The sequence below is a fragment of the Martes martes genome (assembly GCF_963455335.1).
Source record: "Martes martes genome assembly, chromosome: 11".
NCBI classification, from domain to species: Eukaryota; Metazoa; Chordata; class Mammalia; order Carnivora; family Mustelidae; genus Martes; species Martes martes.
Window position 1 is genome coordinate 59,190,290 of NC_137899.1, and position 16,742 is coordinate 59,207,031.

Genomic DNA, 16,742 nt, shown 5'->3' on the forward strand with positions numbered 1-16,742 from the left:
CTCTCACATTGCTCTGTATGTGCTCATGCTACTGTCTTCACTCAGATTTAGTGATTGAAAGGTGCCTGTAAATATTTGCTTATAGGTGAACAGTCTGTATGAATGCATGCTACAGACCTCTCTACCAGCCCTGTTCGGCCTCCCTTCCAGCCTCTTCCTCCATGAGGAAGAGGCTTTTTGTTCCAGGCTCACTACTGTGAAAATGCCATTTCTTATCCATTGTGCAGAATGTGCCTGTTAAACTGAATGAGAAAACCAATCTCCAGTTACCACACCAGCCATTGTTTTGGATGTAAATTTCATTCACTTAATTCTTTCCCAGCATGTACATACCAAGCCTGTGTAAGTCCTGTGTGCCAAGGCTGAGGCCAAAGAGCTAGAGGTTGTGACCTAGCTGAGTAGCTGTCTGCTTGGATCCTGTGGATGTATCCCTCAGCGTCGTTGGAGCAGGGAAGAATCCAATGGCAGATTCACCTGGGGTGACAATGGAAAAAGGGATCTCAGGGCCAGCTTGGGCCACAATGAGGAGACAGGAGCCGTCCAGAGCCAAGGCACCCAGGTCAGGGAATCCCTATTTCTCGGGGGGTGGGGGTGTCAAAAGATCTGTCTTTCATTACATCTCTGCTTCTCTCTGGGCCTTTGCTCCATTCTCTCCCTCTGCGGACTGGCTTCTGCTACATCTTGGCATTTGTCCCCATCTATGGGACATTGGCTTTGGCTTGACATGGCCCTCCCTGAGTCTCATGGCCCCTTTCAACTTCTGGTCACTCTTGTGGAATTCCTAAGCTCAAACTCCTGACCAAGACATTCTGATCGATCCAGTTCTCCTTCTCTCCACTATGTTTTAGGTTCCATGCCAGGGGACATTGGGAAGCTTTTAGTTTGGTGAACATGCCTGGTTTAGTCGGCCATGATGGATTGGGGGGGTGGGGGCCTGTTGTGTTGTACAGTGCTGGACACATGGATGACAAGAGCTGTGGGTGGAGCAGGTTCCTCAGAAGAGGCTGTGTTATTGCATCCCTACTGGGGCTAAGAGGTGAAGGGACTCAGCCAGCCAGACACCTTATGGATGCTGATATGAGTCTCCTGGAAACAATGGGCAACCATTCAGGGCATTAAGAGGACGGTGATCTGAATATTTGTCTCTTTAAATGACCCCTGTGACTGTGTCCTGGAGAGTGAGCTGGAGGGACACAGACAGAAGGGGAGGGGTGGTAAGTTCCTTAATCTCCCTTGGGTCATTTCCTCCTCAGGGTCTTTGCACCCACTCCTTATGTACCCTTTGTTGGAACATTCCAGCTCCACCTAATTATCGTTCCATCTCAGCTCCAATGTTACTTCCTCAGAAAGCCTTCTCTGACACCCTTCCACACACAGAATAGGTTAAGACCCCCTAGTTCACAATTAGTTATATAATGTCTGTTCTTCCATTAGAATGCAAGTCATTTTAGTTCAAGGATTATGTTAACCACATTAAAAGAAGAATCCCCTATCCCAATATGTTGCCTGTTAGATAGTGGGACCTTAACAGATATTTTTTGAATGAAGTATGCTGGCTTTTCTCATACTATGTTGTTCAGTCCTCCTTACAGTTTTACAACCACATTTTTACGATTGTACAAACCAAGGCTTAGAGAACATGAGGCAAGAAAGCAGCAGACCCAGGATTTGAAGCTAAGACTGTTTAACACCAAAGCCTTCACTCTTCATATCACAGCAGGAATAAGGTGAGGTTTTTTTATTCAAGCAACCTAATTCAGATTAGGTCAGAACACTACGAATTCATTTTGGTCCCTTGCTCTATCCTACTGAGATCAATTTAATTCACTTAGTATTTATGGAGTGCCACGAACTCAATTCACTATGTTAAGTGGGAGGGCAAGAAGGAACAAACTGGGCTTCAAGGGAATGCTTGTAGTAAGCTGGACGTAGAGGGCCTCGGGTGGAGGAGGAGCTTGATGCCTCCCAGAGGAGCAGGCTGGCCAAAGGCCCGGGGCATTGAGTCATTAGGAATGGCTTTTGGGGTTGGCAAGGTCCTGCTGTCTCCAATCCCTGCTGAGATGGGTAAAACATGGAGACTGGCTGCTTCACGGAAAGCACTTGGCTTTGGAGTCCCCCTCTACTACTTTCTAGCCGAGTAACAGTGGACAAGGTACTTACAGTTTCCAAATTTGCAGGGTTGTGGTGAAGATTTTATGAGAAAATGTAGATAAAGCACCAGGCTCATTATCTAGCATATGGTATTACTGGGTATATGTGAACTTCTGTTTCCACTGAGCCACTGGGCAAGCATCTGGTCTGCTCCTCTGGATAGACCAACCTGGGAGGAGGGCACAGAGAAGCATTTCATAGTGGGGGATCCAGAGAGTTGGTGACCAAGAATATCAGAAACAGTGAAAAGAGGACACCCCCACTTTCCCCCTTTTTTATTGTTGCAATGACATTTATATAACATGAATTAACCATTTTGAAATGTACAACTCTGTGGCATTTAGTACATTCACAGTGTTGTGCAACTATAACTTGTATCAAGTTCCAAAGAATTTTCATCACCCCAAGAAAAACCCTGTACCTGATCAGCAGTCACTCCCCCATTCCTTCCACCTCTCAGCCCCTGGCAACCATCGATTTGAGTTCTGTCTCTATGGATTTACCTATTCTTGATATTTCATACAAATACAATCATATAATATATGTGACCTTTGGGGGGTTCATCCATGTTGTTGCATGTGTCAAAATTTCCTTCCTTTTTATGACTGAGTAATATTCCTTTGTATGTACATATCACTTTTTTTTCTCCATCCATCTGCGGATGGATATTTGGATTGTTTCTACCTCTTGCTATTGAGAATAATGCTGCTGGGAACATTGGCGGACAAGTGTTTGAATACCTGTTTTCAGTCCTTTGAAGCTTATAGACCTAGAAGTAGAATTGCTGAATCATAAAGTACACTTCTGCTTAATTTTTGGAGAAACCACCAAACTGTTTTCCACCGTGGCTGCACTGTTTCGCGTTTCCACCAGCAGTGCACAAAGAGTTCAGAATTCTCTGCAGCCACCTCTTACTGTTTGGTGTCTTAGATCATAACCATCCTAGTGGGGGAGACGTGGTCTCCATTTGTGTTTCCTCCCACCTTTATTTTCTCAATATGGAGGAGGAGTTGGGTCTTCCAGGCTTCTCTGACTTCTCAGACCATCTCTCAGGGCTAACAGGTCATGAGGCTGCCACGGGGAAAGAGGTCCAGTAAGACACTTCAAGTTGAATTTTAAATCAGGACAAACTGTGGAAGGCCATTTGGCAACACTCCTCCCTACAAACGCACATACACTGACCCAGAGTTCCAAGTCCAGGAATCTGTTTTACAGATATACTCCCAAGTGAACAAAATGATGTATATGTAAGTTTATTCACTGTAGCATTATTTATAACAGCAGCAGATGGGAAACAAACTCAGTGCTCGTCACTGGGAGACTGGTTAAATAAATTTTGGGACAGGCCTACCATGGGAGACTGTACAGTTTTAAAGAAGATGGAAGCACCTCTTTGTGTGTTGATACAGAAGGAATTCCAAGCCAAATTATCGAGTGAAAAACAGAGCGAGATGTAGAACAGAGTTTTAGTAGGTTGCCCATCATATAAAAATGGGAGGAAAAAAAAATGGAAGAAAAAAATTGTGTGTGTATTTATGTGTGTGTCTGTGTGTGTGTGTATTTTCTTGCATATTCATGAAATACCTCTGGCAGAGGAATTTGGTGATGAGGGACAAGAATGGGAAGGACAATATTTACACCCTACTTTCTTGTGCCTTTGAAATTTTAAACTGTCCAAATATATTTTGGTTCAAAAAATAAATGAATGAAATTAAAATTAAGAGAATCCACAACCCATAAGTATCTCATTGATTTAGGCTCTGTTATTTCTCATTTTATGGTTAGTTTGATAGGCCATGGATTCTAATGTAAGATTTTTTGTTTTTATGCAAACCAATGCCAAGGATAGGATTGTAGGAGAAGTAATTCAAACTCCCATCCTCCCCTCTCCCACTGCAGGCCTGGCTGTAGCCTCAGCTTGCTGACTTGACCACAATTTGAGCTTGAGTCAGCAGCCCGAGGGCAACCCAAGTAACCTCCTGCAGCATGCCTTCCCTTAGTCCTTCCCTCGGGGGAGCCCCTAGAGGGCTCAGACCACAACTGAAGGACCAAAGGAGCAGAGGAGCAGATGTGGGTGGCCCTAGGCTCTGGACGGAGGTTGTGTCCTAAGTACATCTTCCAACCTGAGACCTGGAGCTCAGTGCCACTCCCCTACCACGCAGCCCAGAGGGCTTGGAGCAGACCAGAATGCCCCAGCCATGGCTGAGCTCTGGCACTTTCTTGCTGAGTGACCTTGCACAGATCATCACAAGTTTCTGAACCTCTGTCTTCACATCTCCAAATGGGGCTAATCAATGCAAGATTGTTGTGTGTCGAGGAGGAAAACTGTTAAGAGGGCTTTTAAAATGTAAGCTCTTTGAAATGCATGGAAGAACGTGAAGGGTTATCTTGAAAGTCACTGAAAAGTCCGCAATGGCTAAACATCTCCCGTGTGCTGAGGTGTCTGAGAGCTGAGGAGACAACAGATGAGAGTAACACATTTTCCACCCTTCAAGGGTTTTGAGGGCTCATCGGCTAGTGAGAAAGGTGGATGTGAGACGATTTATTGCAGCCATGTGTTCAGCGTAGAACAGAATGGAATCTATTGTGTAAGGGGGCAGAGAGGAGGGCATCCGTCCTTCTGGGGACGTCAGCAAAGGTTCCAGGCACCAGACTATATTAGGGTTGAATCTGGAAAGGGAAATAGGAGGTTGCCAGGCACACGCAACCTTCCAGGTGGAGGCAACAGTCTGTGAAAAGGCAAGAGGGGAGAAAGAATAGAGTGTCTTTGGGCACTTCCACGCAACTGTCTGCTGCAGATACAGGGTGTGCAGGAGGAGAGGAGCAGAGGAGGGATGAGCATGTTCCTCTCTGAGGCCTTTTTATCATAGGTCACAGCCAGATGGCGCAGTAAGAAATAAAAGGAAAATAGGTCAATATGGACAGCAAGGAAACATTTTATAGATCCCCTAAGTGAGCCATAAGATTCAGAAGACACTGAGGCACCTGATTTTTCACTCCAGGCACCAGAGGAGTCTGGACCCCAGTCGTGAAGTCAGCCCGGACACTGTGTCTTCCTGGCTGAGATGTCCATCCTTCCTCCCAACAGCAGGGAGACCAGAGACAAGCTGTCCTCACCAGCAGTCCCTTGTCCCACAGCATCCATGAGCCCAGGAAGTTGCTGTGTCCCAGGATGAAGTCAATCAATAGAACAGGGGGCTCGCTCATTGAGGAGAGCGGCCTTGGAGAAGTCTTCTGCTCAGGGTAACTCCCAAGATCAAATGTGAGGCACACGCTTCATGCTGTGCCAGTGGCCTTTCCAGACCCCAGACTCGATCATGCTCCTCTCCCAATTTAAAAACTGCCTCAGGTCCTCTCTGACTGCGGAGTCCAGCCTGAACTGCTTGGCCTGATGCCCTGGGGTTATTCACAACAGGCCCCTCACCTTCCCTGTAGCCTCAGTAGACCCCGCTCTCCCCTGCACCCCTCTGCTCTCTCCTGTTTGTTGTGTGAGGAAAGCATACTCATCACGGAGGGGCTAAAACTCACTCTTCGTAAAACCTGCCCCCAGAGCCGAGGCCAGCGGGAGTCGCCTCCTCTTCTGGAGTCTCAGCAGTTGACACTTTCCTCTCTAAGAGATCATTCTAGATAGTTCGTTTTGTGCCAGTTTCTTAAGAAGTCTGTGTTTCCTTGAGGATAGGGGTTGTGTGTGACTCATCTCTGTTGGGCTCCATCTGTAGGTCTGGCCCATAGTAGGTGCTCCATAAATGCTTGAAGAACGGATGCTTGGGGGCAGCTGGGAGGGAGGTGTGCTTTCTGGCAAAGACGTAGGGAATGTTTTCTGTAAAGAGTGAGGGGTCAGGAATGGCAAGTGGGACTCTCTTCTTCCTTTTCTCCTGCTTTAAAAAAAAATTCTCTCCCTCTTGCACTGCTGCCCTCACACCCATTTTTTTATACATCCTTAATTCTCCAGAAATACCTACTGTGCTGGGCTTTAGGGATTTCAGACATTGATACTCACATAATACCCCCACACGAGAACAGCTATTGTGGTTGATATATCTGCGATCTCTAATGCAGATTTCTACTTTACCATTCTTCATTGAGTGTGTTAGGAAATATTAGTCACCACGAAAAGGAGAGGTAGGAGAAACATAATTCAGTGTTCTGACACAAGGTTGTTTTCTATGGTCCACAGGCTAATTTTTTTTTTTCAATTAGAATTAAAAACTGATGATACTTTCACTTTTTCCCTTAGGAAAATATTTATGGATCTAGCTGTCTTACTTTGAGGGTAATTCTCCGATGATTCTGCCTAAATGTTTCTCCTTTAATTTTCATCCCAAGGCCAAGCTTTAATGCTTGAAATGATTAGTTCACCCTGCAACTAATTTAGAACTTGAGTTCACACAGACATCGTTTTCATGTATATTCTCATAAGATTTGAAATAACCCTTTATCTCCAACGCCTCAGAGTTGTACTTACAAATGTGCAGAATTTCATCCAAGGTCATCACCAGTTTATAAACCAAGGGCTCAACAAATCAAGACCTCCTGAATCATCAGGCCCTATCTACTATTTTAAAAGACTTTAATGTTTATGATGCATGAGTAGGTATTATATGCTTACTACAAATTTAAAATTTTAGTCAGTTGGTCTTATTAAGAGCCATTTATAGAAAATTCAGTTCACCCGGGTATCTGTGTAGGATAATGTGGGCAAAGACTCTGTAAACTAGTGAGAACCACACACATTTTGGGTATCATATTAATACCTGCATGTCATTGCACCTGCCAGGCAGCATTTTAAAAAGGTCTGTCATTTCTGTTACAAATAAGTCTTTATTATTTTCCATATTAAGAAAAATGAAACCAGAGAAGGTATTTTTATTTTACTTTTCTTTCTTTCTTTTTTTTTTTTTTAAAGTCAACACAAATTTATTCTATCACAGTTACGGGTGCAGAAATCCAAATTGGTCATATGGGGCTAAAGTGAAAGGTGCTGGAGGAGCTGATGTTTCTGGAGGCTTCCAGGGACAATCTGCTTCCATGGTTGTTCCAGCTTCTAGAGGTTCTCTTGGTTCCATTGCCCACATGATGCCCACATGATACCCACATGATACCACTTGCTCTCCCTTGCATCCCACATGGCCTTATTCTCTCCTGTTGTCAAAACCCTCTGCCTCCTTCTTTTTTTTCCCCCCCATTTTATTTTATTTCTTTTCAGTGTTCCAGAATTCATTGTTTATGCACCATACCCAGTGCTCCATGCAGTACGTGCCCTCCTTAACACCCACTACCAGGCTCACCCAACCCAGTACCCCCTCCCCTCCAAATCCCTCAGTTTGTTTCTGAGAGTCCACAGTCTCTCTTGGTTATTTTTACTTTTCATTTCTTCCTTCCTTCCTATCTAATCTTATCTTATCTTATCTCCAGGAGAGGGCAGGCTCGAGCACACAGGCAAGGGCAGGGGTAGAGAGGGAGGGAGGGAGAGAATCTCAAGCAGACTCTGGGCACTGAGTGTGGAGCCCAGTGTGGGGTTCAGTCTCATGACCCTGAGATCATGACTTGAGCTGGAATCAAGAGTCAGACACTTAACTGACTGAGCCACCCAGGTGCCCCTCATATCTTCCTACATCCTCAAGAGAAACTAACTGTTGCTTCCCAGGTACTTGCATTTTCAAGACAGGTAATAACCTTGACATCCAAGGTGAGGGAGCCCTTCCACTGGAGATGAGAAGTGACTTAGACATAAAACCCAACACTATCCCTCCCCACAATGTGCTTCCTGATGATCTTCCTTCCAACAGAGCTGGTTTGAAGGCTCTGGATTTTTGGCCATGCCTTCAGGATGCTGTCCTATGTGGCTGGCCTCAGAGGGCCCTCTGAAAACCCAGAGAAGCTTCATCTATCAGGGGATTAATTTCTTATCTTGAAATTATTCTTAAGAGATGGTATTTAAACAGTCACTCTCTTGACCCTAGAATTCTCTTCTCAGACTAATAAGTCAATTACACAGATGGCTACATTCTCCCCACAGCAGCCACAGGGATCATAATCTGGTAACCCACCTCCTCATTGCATTTCCAATACCATGCTCCTCACCAAAGCCTACAAGGTCCTTCAGGATCCTGCGCTGCTCCTCTAAAGCCCTAGCTGATGCCTCTGCCTCTGCTCATCACCCATCCTGCTCTACGTCCACTCTTTTCTTGTCTTTACCAACACCATCTTCATTTTCTTCCCGGATCTTTATGTTTGGCAATTACTTCTTTATTTGTCTATTTTCTAACCCCTCCAGACTGTGAACTCCATGGGAGCCACTATATTTGGTGGTCTCTTTGTTATTCGGCTTAATTTTCAACCTGACTGACACACCATTGAATAAATAGTTGTGGAACCATCAGAGGCTCATCATATTACCCTGTGCTCTCATACCATGAGGGCACACCATCACTGGGTGCAGTCAGCACCAGGAATCATTCACTAAGCACATGCCAGTACTGGAAAAAACACACCGTGCACTGTCCTATGCTGGTTGGGTATCCTCATCTTTTCCCATCTGAGAGTCACTTGTGGCTTGTAATGTCTCACTGCATCACTGACAGATTTTGCTCTGCCTTGCAAAACAGACCAAACTTGAAAGAATGTCACAAACACAAACCTTGCAGCATGTGTGAAGATTCTAGGTCACTCTGTTATAAAAGTTCTTGTGCAAGACAGAAATGCCATCTCACAGCTTGTGGCAACCTGTGACCCACATCATAGTGGAGAGTCCTTCTCATTTAATAGTGCTAGAGTGACTTCCACAGTTAATGTCTGTGACATTTCATACCTGAACTTTTAATGTTAGACAAGTTTTTCCTGAAACTCTTGCTCCATGATGATGGGTGGTTTTGTTCGTTTAGTGGACTCTTTGGGGAGTATGCTAGCTGGGAGTCATGATTTCCCTAAGGAATTGTCAATTATGGATTTAATTATGGAAAGAAGTCTTCCCTTTCTCAATGAACTTTTCTACTTAAGTCCAGTATATTTTTAAACCTCTGGTATTTTTGAAGAAAGACATTTACTAGTCAATCAGTTAATCTCTTACCTCCTCTCAGAGGTAGCATTTTTTTTTTTTAAAGATTTTGTTTATTCATTTGACAGAGAGAGAGAGAGAGAGAGATCACAAGTAGGCAGAGAGGCAGGCAGAGAGAGAGGAAGAGAAGCAGACTCTCCGCTGAGCAGAGAGCCCGATGCAGGGCTCGATCCCAGGACCCTGAGATCATGACCTGAGCCGAAGGCAGAGGCTTAACCCACTGAGCCACCCAGGTGCCCCTCAGAGGTAGCATTTAAGAAGTTGTCAGGATTTAGGCGTGTTTTAAGGCTATTCCTGCTGCAAACAGACTCTGAGATGGAGATCTGTGTGCTGAAAGTTGATTGGCAAGTGCTTTGGAAACAATTCTTGGGAGGGATGAGGGAAGAGAGGGGCATAGAAGGAGAAGTTGAGCTGCAATGAAGCTAGGATCTAGAGGTGGAATGGCCCCTCAGAGCGGTCCTATAATGAGGCAAGGGGGCTAGGCTTTTATATTACTCCTTCCTCCCATTCACCTGTCATGAGATGTGGCTAGAAGGGAAAGTAACCTCTGGGGGCACCTGGCTGGCTCAGTCATTAAGCATCTGCCTTTGGCTCAGGTCATGATCCCAGGGTCCTGGGATTGAGTCCTGCATCGGGCTTCCTGCTCCCCGAGTAGTCTGCTTCTCCCTCTCCCACTTTCCCTGCTTGCATTCCCTCCTTCGCTGTCTCTCTCTCTGTCAAATAAATAAATAAAATATTTTAAAAAGAAAGTAACCTCTGGTGAGGCAGCTCCCTTAGCCAAGGGCAAGGCCTAGAGAGAGCCTCAGATGTGAGCCAGAAGTAGCTCAGACCCCTTACAGCCAGGCAGATGAGTGTCATGGTCCTAAAGAAGGCTCTAGGCGGCCCTGTCTGGCACCCACTACAGGGCTTCTGCATCAGATTAACACCTGAATAACGCTGGCCTTAGGAGGACACTGCTTTGTCCAGCTTGTTCCCTGCGGTCTCTCCCGCACTTAGAACAATGCCCAGCACATAGCAGAAGCTCAGTAGGTATTTGCTGAATAAATAAATGAAAGAAAGAACATGCAGGATTATGCAAGGGATATACAAATTATGATACTTTTAATAACCTTTGTCAAAATTGAGAAAACTTACTTGACTTTAAACTTCTAAGTAGAAGCTGAAATCTTTCTAGATGTATTGAAACTATACATGCATCATAATCTCTACCATTTCCCATGTTTGGACAGATTGTGGCAAAATGTTTTGAGTCCACTTGAGTAGTCAGGCAACTGGTAGTTGAGTTTCTTGCGAGGCAGGAGTAAGTCAATGCATTGAGGAAAAATACCCTAAGCTCACAATAAGAACATATGGTGTGATGAGGTTTGATAATAGGAGAGACTATTTTAAGTTGGGGCCTCCCTGGAAAATCCAGGAGACATCTTTACCAAACTTAGGCTGAGGGTTCTGAGTTAGAGGTGATGACTACATCTGTGAGAGAGTAGGAATGAATCACCGAGCCTGGTTCCTGACCAGCCAGTGGGCTGTTGCCATGGCAAGGGCCACCTTTGTGCCATGCATTATCATCATTTGTAGCAGGTGCGGCAGCTTTGGAGCCCACATGCTGATAGCACTTAACAATCTACAAAACATGTTCACATTTGCAATCTCATTTGATTTTCAAATATGAGAATAAAAATACTTTTCTTATAGTATTACAAGAATAACAGAGACACAAAATCATTAACAGAATATTAACAATTTGAGTCTGACGATATGTGGGATTTATCCCAAGAATGTCAAATTCTTTAATTATTTGAAAACTAATCATCGTCATGTAGTACTCTATAGAATATGGGAGGAAATCATGTGATCATCTCAATAAATAAGAAAAACACATCCAAAGAAGATAAGCATTCTCAGTAAACTAGGCTTAGGAGAAAACTGCTTCACCCTGATAGAGGACATCAATGAAAGGCCTACAGATAACATCATAGTTAGTGGTGAAACATTAAATCCCTTCCCATAAGAATGGGAATAAGGAAAGGATGTTCATTCTCAGTACTTCAAATCAACATTGTACTGGAGGTCTTAGCCAGTGCACTAAGGCAGGAAAAAAAAAAAAAGCATACAGATTGGAAAGGAAGAAAGAAAACTGTTTTGAAGATGTATTTGTAGGTAACCTGACTACCTGCATATTACCACCATTGCAGAGGTCATGAAACTGAGGCTTAGGGAGGACAAGTGACTCGTGTGAGGCAGTACAGGCAGGACAATGAAGCTGGCACTCAAACCTAGATCTTCTGACTACAAACACTGGAATGAAAAGGGGACTATTTCATTCAATTAAAAAAACACAAAGTCAAATTTCAGTTGTGTTTCTTACAAGAGCTCCAGTAGCATTGGAAATTTTCCAGAGAAAATCAACTAAAAAGGAAAAAAAGGGGCTGGAGAAAGGTTATTGAGGATGGGCTGACTGGCCAGGTTCTTTGGCCTGAATACATTAAAATGTGGAAAACATGCAGTTAGAGTGAACATGGATCCGTTCACTAGATCCTGAAATAAATGGAGGGTAACCCTTAGGTCAAACTCAGGGCAATCCTCAACATTTGATCCAGATAAGGAAAGGATTGATGGAAAGAGCTTACTCAGTCAGATAAGGTAAGGACTGATGAAAAGTAGCTTTAATATACTTATGAAACTCAAGTGGTGACATAGGATCAAAAAAGTTTAGAGAAAAAGATGTCAAGAGAATTGGAACTAGGGTGACCATAGCATTCATCATCATAACTGTGACCCTTACAAGTGAAAGTAGGTGCTATTAGTAACCACCTTGAGTCAACATGTACAAACCAGGACTGGGCTGGGCAAATTGGACATTTGGTCCCCAGCCGATAATAGGCATAAAGGAAACAAGTGTATTATCTATCATACCAGAGGGTGTCAAAAGCATGTGAAGTTTTATGGGTTTTGCTCAGTCCCTGGCATAGTCTTCCAGGCCAGGCAACCCATAGGATTTAGGACTTGGAACCCCTATTAAGGAAGATCAAAACTTTGTTGATCTTCGAGGTTTTCCCTGCTATTGCTATTAATTATAACAAACAAAACAATAGCTACTGTGTATTGAGTGCTTACTACAGGCTAGACACTCTGAGAAGAGCTTTATGAGAACAATTTCATCCAACAACACTAGGAAAAGGCCATTATTATCTCCATTTTACAAATGAGGAAAGAGCCACTCAGAGAGGCTGAGTAACCTCCCAGGGTCACTCAGCTGGGAAGCGTTGAAACGGAGATTTGAACCCAGACTTAACCATGATGTTAACCAACGCGTACAACTTCCCTTTTGGGGTGCAGGCCATTTCAGGAACCCAGGTGTGTGGCGTAGAATGACTATATGGTTAGACAAACAACAATAGGGGGACCTTGTCAACACTGCAGCATTTTGGGTTTATCCTGATCCCACCCTGCAAGGCACAGAAGCTCAGGGTGGCCGTTGGCAGCTGCCCAGCCCAAGTACAGCCCTGGCTTTTGACCTGGACCAGCACCAGGTTCTTTGTGCTTGTTATTTCATTGTGATTCTGTGTGGACTAACGCATACGGCAGACGGGAATCCTGTCCCTCTAGGTAGCTCCATATCATTCCTAGAACCACCAGGTCATCACTGGGCCACACAGCCCACACTTAATTCTTTTCATCTCGTTCCATCAGTCAATCTGAGGGCCTCCTTAATTATCTTTATTGCTTTTCTCTGAACTCTCTTCAATTTGCCGGCATATCACTTTGCAGGTAGTGAGATACCAGAAGTGTGCAGAGAAATTATAATCTCCTGTGCATGATGTAATGCTTTGACCTAGGAAGTTGAAAATCATAGCAGTTGTTTCAACTGCCATTGGTATCATAACCTCCGATCAATTTTGTCGTCTCCAATTAACTTGCCTTTTTTTACAGTTAAGGTGAGTACAGGGCTCAAAGTCAATATAATTTATATCTGGAATATTTCAAGGTGTGTGTGTGTATGTGTGTGCGTGTGTGTGTGTGTGTGAGAAAAGCAAAAATAATGAAGCAAATTCAGGAAGCAAAAAGAAAAATAGAATTTCTTGCTCATTCTATTTACTGATCATCCACTATGTTCCAGCCCCAGATGCTCTGTTCAAAAGAATCGTATCGTGGAATGCTTTGAATATTTTAAATATTTGTTCATTAACAATTATTCTTGTTTTCTGTGACACCCCTTTAATAATTATATTTTAACTTTCATGTTCCTATTTGTAACTTGACAGCTCTTAGTTTGTGGTAACAGTGACCCACTGTGACTCAGTTTATAACCATCTTTGGCTTGCTTATTTTGGAGTTTTTTGGTGTGAATAATTATATTGAACAGAATATATTAAAATGCTAACCATGGAAGAGTCTTTTTCTGTAAGTAAAAATGGAAAACTGAGTTAATTCAGAGTTTCGAAAATTTTTTTTAACTCCATTCCACAACTTGAAGTTCCCTCCTTCAGATCTAGAACGCTTTATTATTTTCCAAGTCGCTTTGTCTTTAGAATAGGTTTCAGTTTTTTTACTTTGTATTATTTGCCCGAAGATGGCTATGTGAGTATCAATTCCCGAGTTCTGGAATTGTCTTGTGACAGCAGATGCAGTTTTAAAGCTCCAATACTTAAAACTTTGCTAGAATGCAATGAAATCACAAAAAATGCACAGCTTCTTAGTGAGGACAGGCTGTAGCTTACAGAGTCACACATAAGCACGTCTGCAGAGTCATCTTCTTTCATCAGGGTAATGATTTGGAAACGGCCTCTCAGAAAGTCAGTGCTGACCCCAGTTCCGTCCACAGCCCAGAAGCTGGTTCCCAGAGCCCAGAGAGATCTCATGATGGTGTGAGATCGGGCTGATATTTTCAGCCCCCACCCATCACTTCTTTTTGGAAATCTAGGCCTAAAAATGCCTTCTCAAATGTTTTTTTTTTTTCATGGTATAAGAATTTATTTTCTTCCAAGAATTTACCTAGGTTTCAAAGTTAGCTTCTTTTTTCTGCAAGGTGAGCCTGGGGGTGGGAGAGGGGTGATATAGGGAATGGATTTCATTAGCCCATTTTGTTTGAAAATGAATACAGATCCTGGTCTTCGGTATGTGTCTCTGATGAAAAACACCACCATCTGGTACCACCCTAGAAACTTCTGTGCAAAGTCACGACACATCCTCTCTTGAACCTCCCCTGACTTTGTGTCTTTCTATAGCATACAGTATAATTTATAAAAGTGTGAGCAACTGTGGAATTGTTCTCCTAATAGATTCTGAAGATTCCAATTTCCATTCTGCCACACAAGACTGAAAATCCACTTGTGTTCACTTATCTGTATCTGTACCTCATCCCCACGCTGCATCAAAAATCAGGTTCAGGTGCAGGTTAAGAGCACACATTTACCTCCAGAATATGAGACTTATTAAATATCTCTCCACAATTAACATCACCATATCAATAAGAATTATCATTAGGTCCTGTCAATCAGGTGCTGAATTTTGCTTCAGGGAAACAAAACAATTTAAATTATAGCAAGTGGTCCCTTCTTTTTTACATGCTTCTCTTTAAATTGGATAATTATGTGGCTTTTCATTAGATTCCTCTAAGCGTAATAGATCACGATATTCACCCTTTGACCTTGGTGATGAATGTCTCTGGTGAAAACATGTGACAAGCAGTGTTCTAATGAGAACAAAATACTGAATAACTGGAAATCTTGTATAATGAAAAGAGAAAGCAGGAGGGAAACACAACAACCTTTAAGGTGGCTGCACAAAATGTATTTGTAATGTGGCAATGATGTGGGTTGGGGAGAAAAGAGGCTATTTTTGGTTCTAATAATATGGATAGAAATGCTGATTTTTCTTCTTTGGTATGTAAAAAAAAAAAAAAAAAAAGAGGAGAAACAGACATTTCAGGAAAGCCGCACATCAGAAAAGACTGGTCTCGGCTGAATTGCAGGCACAGATGGAGTGAATCCACTGGCCTAAGGGGGGATTCAAATGGCTTGATGCATCTTGGAACACCTGCAGATGGTAATCTGAGGGTACCTCTCATGTTATTGCTGTCTTTATGCCAGTTCCAAATGTGAGGACAGCTTAAAAAGGAAGTGATTTGGTCTTGGGGGGTCTATAATCTTCAAGGGGGCTGTTGAGGAAGGACAAGAGGAGCAAGGAGACCCCCGAATCTCTCCACTTTGCCCTCTCTCGATCAGTGCCTGGGCAGCCTGCCCTGCTGGGGCTCAGGCACCTGGCATGTCTCCAGAGTTCACAAGCTCTGATGGCTGAAAGGGGCTGGGGCATCCTAAAGTTGGCAGTGAGATGAGGTCAGAGGTCAAGGGCAAGCTGGTGACCTCTCACTTCTTTCTGCTTTCTTCTCCAATATCCTCCACACCAAACTCCCCTGTATGAGTAGTTGCTGGGTGGACCTAGGCAGAGCTTTCGTCCTGGTGGAAATGGACGGAGGATTTCCTGTCACATCAGCCTGTCACACTGTGGTATGCCCTAGGGTCAGGGAATCAGGCAAAGCTTGCTTCTTCTAGATTTTCTGGATGCTTGCCTGTCCATTTGATTTTGGGATATACAGCGCAAGAGCAGCCCACTATAAAGCTGTTTATCAAAGGTATGGATTTGCTGTGTCTTCTAAGGACACACTTGTTAAACTTGTTAAACACACAAGCTAGGCTATGCTTATTTAGAAATTGAAGAAAGGGAGACAGGAACCACCACTTTTTTTTTTTTAAGATTTTATTTATTTATTTGATAGAGAGAGATCACAGTAGACAGAGAGGCAGGCAGAGAGAGAGGGAGAGAGGGAAGCAGGCTCCCCACTGAGCAGAGAGCCCGATGCAGGGCTCGATCCCAGGACCCTGAGATCATGACCTGAGCCGAAGGCAGCGGCTTAACTCACTGAGCCACCCAGGCGCCCATGGAACACCACTTTTTAAGCTCCTATTATGTGCAAGGTGACATAATACCAGGTTCTTGAGATATGTTCTTTGACTCAATTCTCCCATCCAACCTTTTTATTCCACTTTATTATTTATGAAATGGCCTAACCATGACCAAGAACGACATGGTAGAAGGGCTTGGATTTGATCACAGGTTGATCTGACCCTCGAGTCCTTGTTCATCAGGTTGAAGATAGCACATAACGTAACGCTAGAACGTCTCCTAAGAACCGTGCCTTTGTCACAAACTTCTCCTCAACTTATCTTCTCATGTCTCACACTTAAGAAGTGATCTGCATTATTATGGATTTAATATTATTACTATCAATCTTGCTAGTTGTGCAATTTATTTTGCTTAAGAGAAGACAAGCAAGAGAAAAAACATCTGCCACCAAAAATTGATTTCTTCCGGTGAATTCCAGTTTGGGGTAAGAGTCTGCCATGAGTGATGTGTGTGCTTAGAGAGGATTAAGAGGCTGACCAGGCTCAAAACCATGGTTCCCTTTGTTTATTGGCAGATCTAGTCTGCTGAAGGTAAAGTCCGCCCGAGGTCCTCATCCCTGACCTCCGCTAGG